Raw genomic sequence first — 17,874 nt, 5'->3', positions numbered from 1 at the left:
CAGGCCCACCAGAAAGAGCTTGAAAAAACAGACAGACCCCAAACCCTACCAGACCTGAGCGTTCCTTTTGAGCATAACCAGACCTGCACATCTGGGTGAGTTTAGAAGTGGGTGCACCTGCCTTTTCTAAGCCATTTCCCTGTTGAATAAGTCTTTTATCCCAGATCTGTGTCTGTGGCTTGGAGGGTGGGGGGTAAGAGGGGTGGGGTGAACCTGCCTTTGGCTTGGACATGCCCAGAAATCGATTAACCGCAGTCATTTAGGCAGCTGAAGCTGCAGTCAGGAACAGGTGTCGAAATGTGGAATTAGCCTCTGGGGAGATTTCAGAATTTGCCAGCTACGGGAATTCCCGATGCAGGTTTTCCCATCAGGGCCCTTTAGGGGAAGTCACTTGGCCTAGAGGATAAAGAGCAGAGGACTGCGCTCTTATCCCGGCTCCACTCTTTGACTTCTGGGTGACCTAGGGTGACTTAACTTCTCTGGGCCTCAGTTTTCCCAGCTGTCAAAGGGGGATAAATTAACTGTTCTCCCTCCTTCTTAGACTACGAGCCTCTTGTGTGTCAGAAACTGTGTCTGATCTGATTGCCTCGTACACACAGACTGGTAAGTAGAGAGGAACCTGTCTGAGGGTGTCAAATCGGGGAGGAGCGCGCTTGGATCTCTGCCCTTTGGACATTTGGTATTCAATCAATCGATCAACCGTATTTATTGAGCGCTTACTGTGTGCAGAATACTATACTAAACGCTTGGGAGAGTACAGTGTAACGGAGTTAATAGACACCTTCTCTGTCCATAAATCCTACTCTTAGCCCCACAGCACTTATTGATATAACGAGAAATTATTCGTTGTTGCTTTGCTATTTGTTAAGTGCTTACCCCTAAGCACTGGGGTAGATACAGGTTAATCAGGATACTTATATTAATGTCTGTCTCCCCCTCTAGACGGTAGGCTCGTTGTAGGTAGGGAAAGCGTCTGCCGACTGTGTTGTATTTTACTCTCCATCACCTTGCCCCCTCGTACCTCACCTCGCTTCTCTCCTTCTACATCCCAGCCCATACACTCTGATACTCTGGTGCTAACTTTCTAGCCATGCCTTAATTTCTCCTGTCTCGCCTCTGATCCCTGGTCCACATCCTACCTCTGGCCTGGAATGCCCTTCCTCCTCAAATCCACCAAACAATCACTCTTCCTCCCGGTTCAAAGCCCTAATGAAGGCACACCTCCTCCAAGAGGCCTTCCCAGACTAAGCCCCCCTTTCCTCAGCTCCCCCACCCTTCCACTTCACCTCGATTCACTCCCTTTGTTCTTGACCCGCCCCCTCCTCCCCGCCCCCAGGCCTACAGACCTTTATTGGGAGTCGGAGGTCAGGGGTTCGAATCCCCGCTCCGCCACTTGTCAGCTGTGTGACCGTGGGCAAATCACTTGACTTCTCTGGGCCTCAGTTACCTCAACTGTAAAATGGGGATTAAGACTACGTGAGCCTCATACAGGACAGCCTTATGACCCCGTATCTACCCCAGTGCTCTGCACATAGTAAGCACTTAAATACCAACATTATTATAACCTAGTGGATAGAGCTCGGGTCTGGTAGTCAGAAGGACCTAGATTCTAATCCCTGCTCTGCTTTGGCCCCGGGAGGAGAGGACGGCTTCTGCTGTTCCCGGGCACTCTGACGTTGGTTCCCAGGGCACGGCTCCATCCTTTCTACGGGCTGGGCTCTTGGGGTGGCTGCAGGGAATAGGGTCAGGGATGAAGCCGGAGCTGAGCCCAGACTCCGTCTCCCTCTCCTTCCCTACTGTTTCTCATCAGTGCCACCCCCAGTCGCCAGCTTGCCACGCCGGGGCCTGTTTCCCTCCGCCTTCCACCCACCTCTCCGACCTCTGTAGCCGGGCACTGCCCATCTCCACAGCTTTGTGCCATATCACCATCCCCGCTGCTGGCTGTCTAAATAAAATACTTAAAAAAAACCTTCTGGGCAAGGTCTTTCTGTGGACTGCAGGAGGGATGGAGGGAGAGGGAGCAGCATTGAAAAATGAAACCTAGATGGCCACCACACATGTGCAGCATCGGCGTGGGAGAGGGCCTGAGGGCATCTGTGGCAGCCATCTTTACAAGATCCGGTTCAGGTGCCATCTTACTGAATCCCCTCAGAGGGAATGTGGTAAGCAAAGTGAGAGGTACTGGGTCAAAAAGCCTATCGTTCAAAGCATCGTTGTTCAGAGAATTATGAGTCACGGATTTGGAGTGAGAAGTTTGGCTAAGCTATTCACTCAGGAAAAAAGAATTTTCAATTTTTTTTTAACTCAGAATAGGAAATCAATTGTCCCCAGGATCAGGGCAGGCGTTGAAATCCCACAGAAATCCAATTCATTGTGCACAGTCACGGTTTAACACGATGCTTAATGTGTAACTGATGAGAAATGTTTAAACACTGGAGAGTGGCGAAAACTATTCTACCCCTGTTCTTTTATGACAATGAGTATCGGTAGTTATGAGAAAGAGCAGTTATTGAGTCCCCCAGGGTACAACGTACTGTACTTTCCCAAGCACTTACAACAGTGCTCTGCACACAATAAGGGCTCAATAAATGTGATTGAATAAATGAATGAAGTACTAAACTCTTGGGGAGTACCGAAGAAGTGACACATTTCTTGCCCACATGGAGTCAGAGGACGGGGGACCTGGATTCTAATCCCATCTCCACCATCTGCCCGCTATGTCCCATGTGAGGCTCACAGTCTTAATCCCCATTTTACAGATGAGGTGACTGAGGCACCGAGAAGTTAAGCGACTTGCCCAAAGTCACACAGCTGACAGGTGGCGGAGCTGGGATTAGAACCCATGACCTCTGACTCCTAAGCCCGGCTCTTTCCACTGAGCCGCGCCATAAAAAATGGAGTTTAGAATAGATTGGGTAAGACTCACTTGGACGTATTTACAGATAGAGTAATCAAAATAATTTATCGAATATAAAATGGAATAGGCATGTATAAAGAAATGCTGAGGATATGTATAAATAACTAGGTAAGTGCTGAAGATGGCAGGCTAATTTGTTCAGCTGGAATGCTGGAAATTATTGCTGGGGAGTAAGAGAGATATTTCTTGGATTTTTAATCTCTGACAACTCCCTATCCAGAAATGACCTCGTCCACGCCTGAGGATTAAAGATCGGGAAGAGCACGGACCTGCAAGTCCGAAGTTCCTGGGTTCTAATTCCTGCTCTACCGCTTGTCTGCTGTGTGACCTTGGGCAAGTCACTTTACTTCTCTGGGTCTCACTTACCTCGACTATAAAATGGGTTTAAGATTGTGAGCCCCATGAGGGACACGGGCTGTGTCCAACCTGATCAGCTGGTTATCTACCCCAGAGTTTAGTACAGCACCTTACACATAGTGATCACTTAAGAAATGCTATTAAAAAATCAAAACTAAAACAAACAAACAAAAAAAGATCACTGAGTCAGCCCAGGCATAGGAAATGCAGGATAAGACTGTAAAACTCGTTATGGGCAGGAAACCGACTCTTGATAAGTGACCGTTTCCCGGTCACTTAGTACAGTCTTCTGCACACAGTGAGCACTCAATAAATACCATTGACAATGATGGTGATAATGATAATGATGATGAAGATGAAATGGGGTGGAGCCTTTCAGCAACCTCCCTGCCTGGAATCCTTTAGCAGGTCTTCAAGCAATCATCCTGGCAGGGAATGTATCGTTTATTGTTATACTCTCCCACGCCCATCTCTGGCCTGAAACACGCTCCTTCCTCAGATGCGATAGACAATTGTTTCTTTCCCCCGCTCTTACTGAAGGCACATCTCTTCCAAGAGGCCTTCCATCGCTAAGCCCTCCTTTCCTCTTCTCCCACTTCCTTCTGTGTCACCCTGACCTGCTCCCTTTATTCATCCCTCCCTCCCAACCCCACAACCTTAGGTACATATCTGTCCTTTATTTATATTAATACCTTTCCCCGCCCCCCGCCCCCAGACTGTAAGCTAGCAGTGGGCAAAGAATGTGTCCACTTATTGTTCTATTGTACACTTCCGAGCGCCTAGTACAGTGCTCTGCATACAGTAAGCACTCAAGAAATACGATTGAACGAACATTCCCTGCCCATAATGAGCCTACAGTCTAGAGGGGGAGAAAGACACGAATATAAAGAAATAAATTACAGATATAATAAATAAATTACTCTCAGAACTATCCCTGATCATGCCAGTAGTCAGTTTGGGTTGCTGCTTTCCCTGTGCCCTCTCAAAACAGGACCTTGTTCGCTTGGCTACCGGTAGCCCCAAGGACTGAGACAAGACCAGAGGCCGTGGCTAGAGACCGGGTAGCGGTCCCGTGATTCTCCTTCCCCGTGTATGGAACCCAAACCAGAGAGAGCCGCGAACCCAAGGCGGGCAAGCGGGAGTCCGGTGACCAGCGGGAAGTCTTGGCTTCTTGAAACGGATTAGCCCTTTGTCCGGTAGAGTGTTCGAGTTGGGCCGGACACATCTGTTCGTGTGTTGCAATTTGCTTCCCGCTACTAACTTGTACCACCTCCAGCCGGTAGAATTTGTTGTTCAGTAGCCCTGACTCATTCGGGGGAGGCGATTCTTCTCAGCTTTGGGTCCCGGACCGGGGACCCCAAAAGGAAAAAGAAGTTAGGGATGAGAGGAAGGGGTGCGTAGGGGTCGGGACGCGCAGGTGACGGAGCAGAAGCCCCTCGGAGGGTCCGCCTTTTATGTACATAAACTCAAGATCAGGACCATTTGGTCCTCAGGGCCGCCTGCCGAGATTTTGCTCTTCCCGCTGTTCTGGCTAAATTCCCGTCGAATAATTACTTTGTGCCTACTGAAAACCACTCCTACCGTTTGGCTTGGCTGAGGCATTTCCACATTTGTTTCCCCGTTTTCTCTCTCTTTTTTTAGATGATATTTGTTAGGCACTTACTATGTGCTCGGCACTCTACTTAGCGCTGTACCAAACGTCGCTCCTCGCTGTGAGGTGTGCGTGGTCAGGGGCTGGTCCCCACCAAGCCCAGTCTGGCCAGTGTTAAGAGGGACAGGGACCAGTGAGCGGGTGAAGCCCGGTTTTCTGGATCTGATGCAAGGGTGAGGACCGCCTCCTTGGGGACTACTTAATAATAGTAATAACGATAGCAATAATGGTATTTCTTAAGAGCTTACTATGTGCCAGACACTGTACTAAGCACTGGAATGGATACGAGCCAGTTGGGTTGCTCACAGTCCCTGTCCCACGTGGGGCTCACAGTCTCAATCCCCATTTTCCAGCATGGCACAGTGGATAGAGCATGGCTCTGAGAGTCAGAAGGTCTTGGGTTCTAATCCCAGCTCCGCTACTTGTCTGCTGAGTGAACTTGGGCCGGTCACTTCGCTTCTCTGGTCCTCAGTTGCCTCATCTGTAAAATGGGGATTGAGACTGTGAGCCCCACATGGGACAGGGACCGTGTCCAACCCGATCTGCTTGTACCCCAGCGCTTAGTACAGTGTCTGCTACGTAGTAAGTGCTTATCAATTACCATAATTGTTATTATTATCATTATTATGTGGGAACTGAGGCACAGAGAAGTGAAGTGACTTGCCCAACAACAAAGCCAAGATTGGAACTTATGACCCTCTGACTCCCAGGTCCATGATCTATCCAATCCTCCATGCTGCTTCCCTCCCTCCTCTTCTCTCTTTTTGGTTTCTTTCATTCATTCATTCATTCATTCATTCATTCATTCATTCATTCATCAATCACAGTTATTGAGCTCTTACTGTGTGCAGAGCACTGTACTAAGCGCTTGGAAAGCACAATTCGGCAACAGCTAGAGGCAATCCCTACCCAACACAGTCCGTCCTCCTGCTCCTGCCCCGGAGACTTCGGGAGCCAGCTCTTCCGGAGCCTTTTTTGGCCGGTCCAGGATGGCGGCTGCAGCTGAAAGTAGTGAAAAAGGAAAAGAAGGGGTGTCGTGTCCCCCGCTTGGAAGGACGGACCCCGTCACGGTGGAGGGGAGGAGACGAGTGGCGGCCGATGACGGTGCCTGGGGAAGACAAGGCGGGACAGCTGGGCCGGGTGAGGGCGGACTGAAGTCTCACAGGGGGCGAGGGGTTGAGAGGAAAGCGTTCTGAAGAGGACCAGGTGCTCATGGCGGGAGAGAGTCTGGGCTGGTCTGCGGGAACTGCCGGCCTGGATTAGGTTGCCGGTCTGTAAATCTGGGCACGACTCCCCTGCAGGCCCTTTCCACCCTGCCGGGGCTGGGCGCCAGGCCTTTGGACGCGGGTTGTAGTCCGAGCAGCAGCCTGGCAGGCCCAATGCCTTTGCTTCCCAGTCAAACACGTGCCCTCGGTTAAACCAAACCAGCTGCACACATCCTCAATGCATTCTCTTTATAATAATAATAATTGTGGTATTTGTTAAGTGCTTACTACGGATACAAGTCAATCGCGTCGGACACCGTCCCTGTCCTCCGTGGGTCTCACGGACTCCATCCCCATTTTATGGAGGAGATAACTGAGGCACGGAGAATCGGAGTGACTTGCCCAAGGTCGCGCAGCAGGCAAGTTGCGAGCTTTCTGACTCCCCGGCCGTACCCCATCCGTTAGGCCACGCTGCCGCATCTCTGAGCTGCAGTTTCGGGGGTGCCATCTTGTGTCCTTGGCTGCAGCCGTCCTGCCCCTGTGCCTGGAATGGTCCCTGTGGGATGGATCGTCCCCTTCCTGGGGAAGCCTGGGGTTGGGGGGGGGGGAGTGGGAGGAGAAGGAGGCAGAGGGGAAGCAGGTAGGGAGAGGAGGGGGATGAAGAAGAGGCGGGGAGGAAGGAGAAGGAGGGGGAGGAAGGAGGAGGAGGAGGAGGCTGAGGAGAAAGAGGGGAGGGAGAAGAGGAGGAAGGGAGGAGGAAGGGGGAGGGGAAGGAGAAGGAGGAGGAGGAAGAGGAGGGGAAGGAAAGGAGAAGAAGGAAGAAAAGGGCATGGAGGGGAAAGAAGAGGAGTAGGAGAAGGGGAAGGAGGAGCACTGGAGGAAGAGGAGAAGGAGGAGGAGGGGGAAGCCCACCTTTAAAGCCCTTCGGGAATCACATCTCCTCCAGGAGGCCCTCCCTGATTTATCTTGCAGCTCCTCTTCCTGTTTGCTCCTAACTACCGCTTCAAGGCTTTCTTGTCCCCTAAGGTCAGGGCATTTGTTCTTCCTATTTGATTTTTGTCCATCTCTTTATACTTTCTTTCTTCTACCTCTAATTCATTTAGCGTCTGTCCCCACCACTGGACTGGAAGGCCCTTGAGGGCAGGAATAGTGCCTGCCGATGCTACTGCACTCTCCCAAATGCTTAGAACAGTGCTCTGCACTGAGTCCTAGGCAAATACCACTGATTGATCGGTGGAAGGGATTCGTTGCTCAGCCCTGGAATTTATAACATGCTTATTCAACTTCCATACATTGTAATTTACGTTTGGAAGATTTTAATTGACACATATGTCATTTGAATAAATTGATATCATTTCAATTGGAGAGGATTTATATTTCCATAACTCTTGTGTTAAAGTACTGATCCTCTGCCGTATTCTCCTTGGATAGAATTACACACCATTTGAAATCGAGAATGCATCCAACTTGTTAATTTACAAATTCAATCTATTCCTTCTCCAGAAGTTTATGTATTTCCTTTCATTATCATGTATGAAATTTCACAAGCGTCAGCTGACTGAATACTAAAGAGGATTTGAAGACAATTGAATTGTATTCAATTGATTAAATGCACTTTAATTTACGGCCATGATCTGATTTACGTGTTGTCCAATTAAAAAAATAAAAATCCAGTTTTCAGGAAGTCAGAAGGGAAATGCCCAGCGGAATCGTGAGGAGGAGGGTCAAACGCAGGTTTTCCAATTTAATCACAGTCCTCTTTGATCTGGCTCTGCCGTGATTAGGGATTAGGAGCGGTTTGGTCTTAGATCAGCGACAGCGTGGGCTAGAGCCTCAGAGAAGCACCGTGGATGACGTGCAGAACTGGGTTCCAACTCTGCCATCTGCCTTGGGCAAATCACTTCGCTTCTCTGTGTCTCAGCTTCCTCATCTGTAAAATGGGGATTCAATGCCCGTTCTCCTTCCCACTGAGACTGTGAACCCCATGTTGGAACGGAACTATATCTCACCTGCTTTTTTTGTATCTACCCCATTGCTTAGTACAGTGCCTGGCACATAGTAAGTGCTTAATAAATACTACAGATATAATCACTACCTTTGCTTTTATTATCATTTTTATTATTTTGATCAGAATCTGGAGCCTGAAGGCCTTTGGAGACACAGAACTAGGATTTCTCATGAGGTCCGATCGGTTCAGACCAGAGACCCCATGATTCCTCACCATCAGTTTCTCCTGCCCCTCCATAATGACAATAACTGTGCTATTCGTTAAGCACGTATTATATAGAAGCAGCATGACATAGGGGATAGAGTACGGGCCCGGAAGCCGGAAGGTCATGAGTTCCAATCCCGGCTCCACCACTTGTCTGCTGTGCGACCTTGAGCAAGTCACTTCACTTCTCTGTGCCTCAGTTACCTCATCCTTAAAATAGGGATTGACACCGTGAGCCCCACGTGGGACAGGGACTGCGTCCAATGCTCATAGCCACACCAGCACTTAGTAGAGTGCCTGGCACGTAGTAAGTCCTTAACAAATGCCATAATTATTATTAATAGTAGTAGTAAGTAGTAACGCTTTAATGGTGGAGAGAGTTGTGGTCTGGTGAGTTCCAGGCAGACTTGATGTTTGTGGCAAATCTTCCTCCTTTCACGTCCGGTATACTGTATTTACTCTAATAATTGGAAGCAGAGAGAAGAGTAGCGTGGGCTAGTGGAAAGAGCACGGCGGTGGTAGTCAGAAGTCCTGGGGTCTGATCCCGGCTCTGGCACTCGTCTGCTGTGCGACCTTGGGTAAGTCACTTCATTTCTCTGTGTCTCAGTTGCCTCATCTGTAAAATGAGAATTAAATCTTCCTCCCTCTAAGACAGACAGGAAGAAAGACAGGAGGAGGAAAGGAGGGGAGAAGGGGGAGAAAGGTGATAGAGACCTTGAGATTTTACCTCAGTCTTTCTTGGCCCTCTACTAAATGCCAGAAACACCGGCATTTAGTGAATTACTTGACACCACCTGAAATGCTGTAGTATTCTCATCCTTCTACTCCCCAGTTATTTTTTAATGGTACCAGTTGAGTGCTTACTACGTATGAGGCACTATGTTAAGTGGTAGGTAAGATGCAATATCATCAGTTTGGACCCATTCCCTGACTCACAGCCCCAAAGAGCCTCATCCACCCCAACGCCAATCAGTCAGTCAACGGTATGCACTGAATTTCATTCGTTCAGTAGTATTTATTGAGCACTTACTATGTGCATAGCACTGTACTAAGCGCTTGGAATGAACAAATCGGTAACAGATACAGTCCCTGCCCTGTGACGGGCTTCCAGTCTAATCGGGGGAGACAGACGAGAACAATAGCAATAAATTGACTCAAGGGGATGAGCATCTCATTAAGACAATAAGTTAATTATTTAAAACAGGATACTGAATGCTTACCGTGTGCAGACCACTGTACTAAGTGGAGCATTTTAGAAACACTCTCTGCTCTCATGGAATCTAGCAGAGGAGACAGACATTGAAGTTAACCGCTGGTAGGGGGAAGCAAACGATTTTAAAGATCTGTCTAGATCGAAAGCTGTCTAGACCGTAAGTTCCTTGGGGGCAAGGGATGTGTCTAACGCCTCTAGTATTCTACTGTGTGCGTATCTATAATTTATTTATCTATATTAATGTCTGTTTCCCTCTCTAGATGGTAAGGTCACTGTGGGCAGGGAATGTGTCTGTTGTTATAGAGTACTCTCCCAAGTGCTTAGTACAGACCTCTGCACCCAGTAAACGCTCAATAAATACGACAGACTACAGTGCTCTGCGCAAAGTAAATCGTCAGTAAATCGATTGATTTATTGGTTGACTGATCGATTGAACCTAAAGTCCAGGGTGGTGGTAATAATAATAATGATTGCGGTTTATATTAAGCACTTACTATGTGCCAGGCACTGTACTAACCGCTGGGGTAAATACAAATACCACGGTTTACAAGGTCATCGTGGGTTGGACACAGTCCCCGTCCCACATTTTACAGATGAGATAACTGAGGCACGGAGAAGTAAGTGAATTGCCCAAGAACACACAGCAGACAAATGGCTGAGCGGGGATTAGAACCCCAATCCTTCTGACTCCTAGGCCCGTGCTCTATCTATTAGGCCACGCCGCTTCTCAGGATCCCAGGGAGGATCTGGCCCTCGTCAAACATCATCGGAGCAGGGGTGGGGTCCCTCTGCTCCCCGATCTGTGGAGCCACCGGGTCCCAGAGCTGCCCCAGTCCAGAGGAGAGAGCGGAACGGCATCCGGGGAGAGGGAGCGAGCCGTCTGCCTTGGGTCGGCTTGGAGCCAGGCTGTCTTGGGCCCGTCCGATGATGCAGACAACGGCACCTTCCTCCTGAGCGCTGCCCCCCACCCCCCAGCCCCTCTAGGTTCCGCCGTTCCCTCCGGGATAACGGCACTTTCCTTTAACGCGGTGCCATGGAGACAGTTCGCTTTGGGTGGACGGCTTTGAACCTTGAAGTGTAAAGAGAATGTTCGACCGGGACGTGCTAACTCACACAGTCGAGTCGCCGGCTGACATTCATCTTACGTGTGCATCCGGGTGGATAAATGGGAAAATAAATGACTGTGTGTTACAAGGGAGGTGGCTGGAGGAATGTCCGGTTCCCTGACAAATTGCCCAGTTTGTAGCGTGGGGTTTCTGAGACTGGTTCTTCCTGAGCTGGAGTGATGACAGCCAGCGGGGAGACGAGGGATGCGAAGGAGCCAGGGAAACTTGGCACGACTACTTGGCGTTATCCGTACGACTCACGTATTAGGAGTAGTAATAATATTCGATTAGCACGTACTGTGTGTAGAACATTGTACTAAACGCTGGGAAAGAAAGCACAGGTGGGGATTGGACAGAGTCCCCATCCCTCCATAATCTAAAAATAAAAAGGGGAGAGGGGACACGGTCGGAAGCAGCATGGCCTAGTGGATAGAGCACGGGCCTGGGAGGCTGGAGGTTCTGGATTCTAATCCCTGCTCCACCCCTTGTCTGCTGGGTGATTTTGGTAAAGTCACTTCACTCCTCTGTACCTCAGTTACCTTGTCTGCAAAATGGGCATTAGGACTGTGAGCCCCGTTTGGGTCGGGGATGGAGTCCAACCTGATTATCCTGTATCTGCCCCAGCGCTTAGAACAGGGCTTGACATATAGTAAACGCTTAACGTTATCGTCGTTATTAGTATTGCGCGCAAAGCACTGGATTAAGCACTTGGGAGGGAGCAGATCTGGTCCTCGACCTTGAGAAGTTGACATTCTAGTGGGGGAACGAGACAATAAAGTAAATTACAGGAAGGAGAAGCAAAAGAGTAATGGATTTGTAAGTAAGGCAAGCAGGGTTGAGTATGAAAAAGCCAAGTGCAAGGGTTACGCAGAGGGAAGGGAGAATAGGATGGGGCTTCTTATAAGAGCTAAGATTTTAATAGGGCTTCTAAATAGGGAGGAAGGAATGATGTTTGTGAGCGAGAAGGAGTTTCAGACAGAAAGGAGCGGGTGAGCAGAGGTTAGAGGCCAGAAGGACGAGAGGGATTTACAGTGAAAAGGTGGTGTTAGATGCACAAAGTGCGCCTGCTGGGTGGTCGTAAGAAACTGACAAGGTAAGATAGGAGAGGAAAAATTAATTCGGAAAGCCAACGGCAAGGGGCTGAGATATCGTGGGGACAGCGCGACGATAATTGTGACATTTGTTAAGCACTTACTAGGTGCCAAGCCCTGGGGACATGCAAGGTAATCAGCTCAGACATAGTCCCTTTCCCATACGGCTCTCGGACTCTAAGGGGTAGGGAGAAAAGGGATTTTATTCCCATTTTACAGACGAGGAAACCGAAGCACAGAGAAGTTAAGTGACTTGACCGAGGCCACGGAGCGGGGAAAGAAGTGGAGCTGGAATTAGAACCCAGACTCCCCGAAGTGCTCTCTTTTCACTAAACCACACTCATATCATATAGTATAGACTGTCAGGCCTTTTGCTCTCCTGATGGCTCAGTGGAAAGAGCCCGGGCTTGGGAGTCAGAGGCCAAGGGTTCGAATCCCGGCTCTGCCACTTGTCAGCTGTGTGACTGTGAGAAAATCACTTCACTTCTCTGTGCCTCAGTTCCCTCATCTGTAAAATGGGGATTAAGACTGTGAGCCTCACGTGGGACCACCTGATTACTCTGTATCTACCGCAGTGCTTAGAACAGTGCTCTGCACATAGAAAGCGCTTAACAAATACATTATTATGGTTAATTGATCAGTAGGGAGTCAATAGCTCAGGTCTGCCCAGACAGGAAACAGCTCCTCCATTCTCACGGGGCCCAAGGACAGACTGGAATATGGTGACCCAGGACAGGCTGGGGAATAGTGCCTCAAGGCAGCGCTTAGCACAGTGCTCTGCACACAGTAAGGGTTCTATAAATGTGATTGACCTACTGACAGATTGATTGGTAGACCGAGGAGCAGTGCCTTAGGAGAGGTTCCAGTGTGGTGTCCCAGGGCAGGCGCGGAAACGGCGTCCCAAGATAGGCTGGGATATGGCGCCCCAGGGCAGGCTGCGCAATGGTGCCTCGAGGCAGACTGGGAAATGATGCCTCAGGGCAGGCTGGAGAGATGTGCCCCAGGGCAAGCTGGAGAGCGATGCCCCAGGGCAGGCTGAGGAACGATGCTCTAAAGGAAAACGGTGCCTCGGAACCAGGTGGGGGACAGTGCCGCGGGACAGGCCGGCCAGCGGTGCCCCAAGGATCATCGCTCGGCAGTAGGACCCACCCTCTCCAGGACGAGCCAGAGCAGGGCCGTTCCCACAATGCGCTAGGGGCCCCCCGAGGCCTAGTTCCCCATTCCATCCTTTCCTCTCCGAAAGTTTCCAAGGAAGGGACACAGGGGTCCGGACACTCTCCGCACAAGTTGCAGGTCGGCGGCTCTCTGCCGACCCCACATTCCCCTTCAGCAGACTGAGCAGCAGAGAAGGGAGAAGCAAAGCCGGGGACGTAATTTCCAAATCCCGGACTGTGGGAGCTAGCTGGCTCCCAGACAGCGAGAACAATCCACCTCTCACTGAGCTTTTGTCTCCAGCCGTAGAGGTCCGAGATCGCTTCATTGTGTTCATGTGGAGAATAAAAAGATTATTTCCCCCCCCCGGATTTGCGGCAGATCAATGTCGGTTACCGAGCGTAGAAAATCCTCTGGGCCGTGATGAGTGTGATGTCTCCATTCCCACCCCTGTGGCGATGAATGCCCGGGGGGGGAGAACTGCGTCTGGTAGCCCGTGACTGGCCCCTGGCCAGTGCTGCCCCAGTAGCCACCACAGGAAACCAGTACCCTGGATTTTCCAGACTGGGCACTTAAGCAGCCCTCAGGGCTAATCTGGGATTCATTCAATCGCATTTATTGAGCACTTACCATGTACAGAGCACTGTAGTAAGCACTTGGGAAAGTACGACACAACGATAAAAAGTGACATTCCCTGCCCACAAGGAGATTACAGTCTAGAGGATTTCCTGTGGGCAGGGATTGCACCTGTTTCTGGTTATAGTCTACTTTCCCAAGAGTTTAGTACAGTGCTTTGCACACAGTAAACACTCAATAAATATTACTGCATGAATGAATGGATAAATGAATGTGGCTCGTCAGCCACCCCTCTGTGGAACTAAAGGGACGAGCTCAGTCTGGGAATGGCGTTACCGTTGACCCTAAAGTGAGGGGAAACTGAGGCTTTGGGAGGGATAGAGCCTCCCTCTCTGTAGAGGTAGCGGTAGACAGGTTGGTCCGCTGTAAGGGGAGCAAAGGGAAGATTTTATCGAAGGAGGGTGGGGATGGACAATGGAGGGAGAGAGAGGGAGGAAGTAGTGTGGCCTAGTTGATAAAACACAAGCCTGGGAGTCAGAGGACCTGGGTTGTAATCCTGGCTCTGCCACTTGTCTCCCGCATGACCTCGGACAAGTCGCTCGACTTCCCCGGGCCTCACAACATTCCCTGCCCACAACGAGCTTTCAGTCTAGAGGACTCTATCTTAGGACTCTTCTCCTCTAGCCACAGAACTCTTCAGATTTTTATTTTTATTATGTGTATTTGTCTCACATGTTGTTCTAGTGTTTTATTGTTCCACTGCTCTGTATGTCTGTGTCTATTCCCCTCTCCCCCTTATTGGTCTTTAGATAATCAGCTGTCTCATACCCACCTTTGTATACTTTCCCAGTGCTTAGTACAGTGTTCTGCACGCAGTAAGTGCTTAATGAACACGATTACACCTACTCTGCACCGCCATTAAAGTGTAAGCTCCTTGTGGAGGCGGAACACGCCGCTTCTTTATTCTGCCCCACCCGCGACCTAGTACAGTGCACAGGACCAAGTGGGTGAGTCCTTACATGGCGGATTGAGAGAGTTAGGGGAAAAATAGTTTCTTCCACAGAGAGAGGGAAGGCAAAGAAGATTAAGCAACCTTGTCCAAGGTCACTCGAAAAGCCAGTGCCAAAGCAGATCATTAAATACAGGGAAAAGAAATTAGTGTTTATTTAGTGACTGCCATTAAAGCTGGAGAAAAGAATTATTCCCATTTTATAGGCAGAGAAGTTGCCGCTGAATTACACAGTGCATTTTAGTGGAAGGGAAACTGTCCTTACAGTTGGATTAAGAAAACAATTTTTCTCGGGCTATTTCTGGGTATTTGATACCATCGAACGTGCACTAATGAAAATCGATGAACTTTCCGCCAAGAGTCAGGAAGAGCCAAGTTTTAAATTCAGCCCTAGATAACTGTTCCTCTCCTCTCAACGATGTGGCGGCTGGTGCCTTAAGGTGGTGTGGACAAAACTGTCCCATCCGCCCACGAGAGTTGATCATCCACAGTCAACGCCAGCTGCCCCATGGACAAGTCCACTTCGAACGGGAAATAACCGAGATATTCCAGCAGCTCAGGAATAGGCTCAATTCCATTCCCTTTCCATACCGCTCCCGGCTGGCTCCGCCTTCCTGCATCCTTCCTCAGCAGGGGTCACTTACCGAGTGCGGAGGACTGCACTAAGCACTTGGGAGAGTACGATATGAAGAGCTGATAGACACGCTCCCGCTCTCACGACGAGTTTCCTGTCTAGAGGCCCTCGCGGTCCAGGGTGGAGCTTTGGAGGACGCATTTTGGTGCATCGGGTCTGAACGTTCATTCTTTCATTCAGTCGTACTTACTGAGCGCTTACTGTGTGCAAAGCACTGTACTAAGGGCTTGGGAGAGAGCAGAGGCGCAAAGTTTAAGGGGAAGGGAGACAAGATTATAATAATAACAGTAATAATAAAGATAATGGTGGTATTACCATGGGTCAGGCGCTTAACAAAAAACTGGAATAGATGCAACATAATCAGTCAGGTCAGATTCTATCTCTGTCATGGAACTCATGGTCTAAATAGAAGGGAGAATAGGTATTTAATCTCCATTTATGAATGAGGAATGTGAAGCACGGAAAACTCAAGTGACTTGTCCAAGGTCACTTAGCGGGCAAATGGTGGAGCTGGGATTAGAGGGTTTTTTTTCCAACTCTATTATATTGTACTCTCCCGATTGCTTAGTACCATGCTCGGCACACGGTAAAAGCTCAGTAAATAGCATCGACTGATTGATTTCCCAAGCACTCAGTACAGTGCTCAGCACATAGTCAGCACCCCAAAAGAACTATTGATTGATTGAGTTTACCCCTCCTTTTTTCCCTGTTCCCTTCCAACTCAAGCCCAGCCAGAAAATGTGGCCAGAATTCCTTTTTCCTATTTCTATTCCTTTTCCTATTCCTAGGTGGGGAAGAGTTGGGATCTATGAATAGCCAGCAGGCAGTGTTTCTCTGCAAAGCCATTTTCTTTGTCCTGAATCTCCCACTCCAAGGTGGCTGAAACAACTAGCACTGGTTCGCAGGCTCAGAAATCAGCCGCTCTGTGGTGAGAGGTTTTTGTAATATGCTTACTGTGAGCCAGACACTACTAAGCGCTGGGGTAGATAGAAACTAATCACACTGGACACACTCTTTGTCCCATGTGGAGCTCAGTCTTAATCCCTGTTTTACAGACAAAATAACTGAGGCACAGAGAATCAATCACTGGTAATTATTGAGCGCTTACTAAGCTCAGAGCCCTGTACTGAGCACTTTCATTCGTTCAATCGCATTTATTGAGTGCTTACTGTGAGAAGAGTGCTGTACTAAGTGCCTGGGGGAGGACATTATGAAAATCAACAGACATTCCCTGCCCACAACAAACTTAGAGCAGAGAAAAGCTAAAGGGAGAGTCTAATATAACAAAATCAGCAGACACGCTTCATAATGAGCTTATAGTCTCGCCTAAGATCACACAACAGACAAATGTGACCAGATTTATCCTATTTATCCTCTGTATCACCCAGAACTCTTCCAAGGTCCTGGTTCTCTCAAGGCTGTTTGTGGTTGGCATGCTCCAGGAAGAAGCTTAGGTCCCAAACATTCTCAAGTAGTAGAAAAAGTAATGATAACAATAATAATAATAATAATAATAATAATGTATTTATTATTCACTTACCATATGCCAAATACTGTGGTAAGCACTGCGGTCTATACAAGGTAATCAGGTTGTCCCGGGGGGGGCTCACAGTCTTCATTCCCATTTTATAGATGAGGTAACTGAGGCACAGAGAAGTTAAATGACCTGCCCAAAGTCACACAGCTGATGTGTGGCGAAACCACGACCTCTGACTCCCAAACCCTTGTTCTTGCCACTAGGCCACGCTGGTCCCGTACTAAACGCTGGGGTGGATACAAGCAAGTCAGATTGGTTACGGTCCATGTCCCATGTGGGGCTCAAAGTTTCAATCCCCATGTTACAGATGAGGTATCCTGGTGATCTTCTGCCCTGCTAAAGGCTAATCTGGTCTCCAATTCCTAACTCACTGGCCCCCCTCGGCACAGACACGCACACGACTGCCAACCTCCGCTCCAAACAAAAACTCCTCACTCTAGGTTTCAAGGCTCTCCATCACCTCGCCCCTTCCTACCTCTCCTCCCTTCTCTCTTTCTACCGCCCACCCCGCACGCTCCGCTCCTCCGCCGCCCACCTCCTCGCCGTCCCTCGGTCTCGCCCGTCCCGCCGTCGACCCCCGGGCCGCGTCCTCCCGCGGTCCCGGAACGCCCTCCCTCCTCACCTCAGACGATCTAATCCTCTTCCCCTCTTCAAATCCCTACTTAAAACTCACCTCCTCCAAGAGGCCTTCCCAGACTGAGTTCCCCCCTTTTTCCCTCTGCTCCCTCTACCCCCCCTTCACCTCTCCGCAGCTAAACCCTCTTCTCCCCTCTTTCCCTCTCCTCCTCCCCCTCTCCCGTCCCAACCCCCCAGCACTGTACTCGTCCGCTCGACTGTATATATCTTTATCACCCTATTTATTTTGTTTATTTTGTTTAATGACATGTACATCACCCTGATTCTATTTAGTTGCCATTGTTTTTACGAGATGTCCTTCCCCTCGACTCTATTTATTGCCATCGTTCTCGTCTGCCCGTCTCCCCCGATTAGACCGTAAGCCCGTCAAACGGCAGGGACGGTCTCTATCTGTCGCCGACTTGTTCATTCCAAGCGCTTAGTACAGTGCTCTGCACATAGTAAGCGCTCAATAAATACTATTGAGTGAAATAAATACTATTGAATGAAATCCCTTCCTCCTGTCAAAGGAAAACGACCATCAGAGATACAGCGGTAGAAATGCCACACTTGCTTTCTATATTATGATGAGCACGGAT

The sequence above is a fragment of the Ornithorhynchus anatinus genome, chromosome 17, assembly GCF_004115215.2.
Source record: "Ornithorhynchus anatinus isolate Pmale09 chromosome 17, mOrnAna1.pri.v4, whole genome shotgun sequence".
NCBI lineage: Eukaryota > Metazoa > Chordata > Mammalia > Monotremata > Ornithorhynchidae > Ornithorhynchus > Ornithorhynchus anatinus.
Note: the sequence above shows the minus strand (reverse complement) of the source record.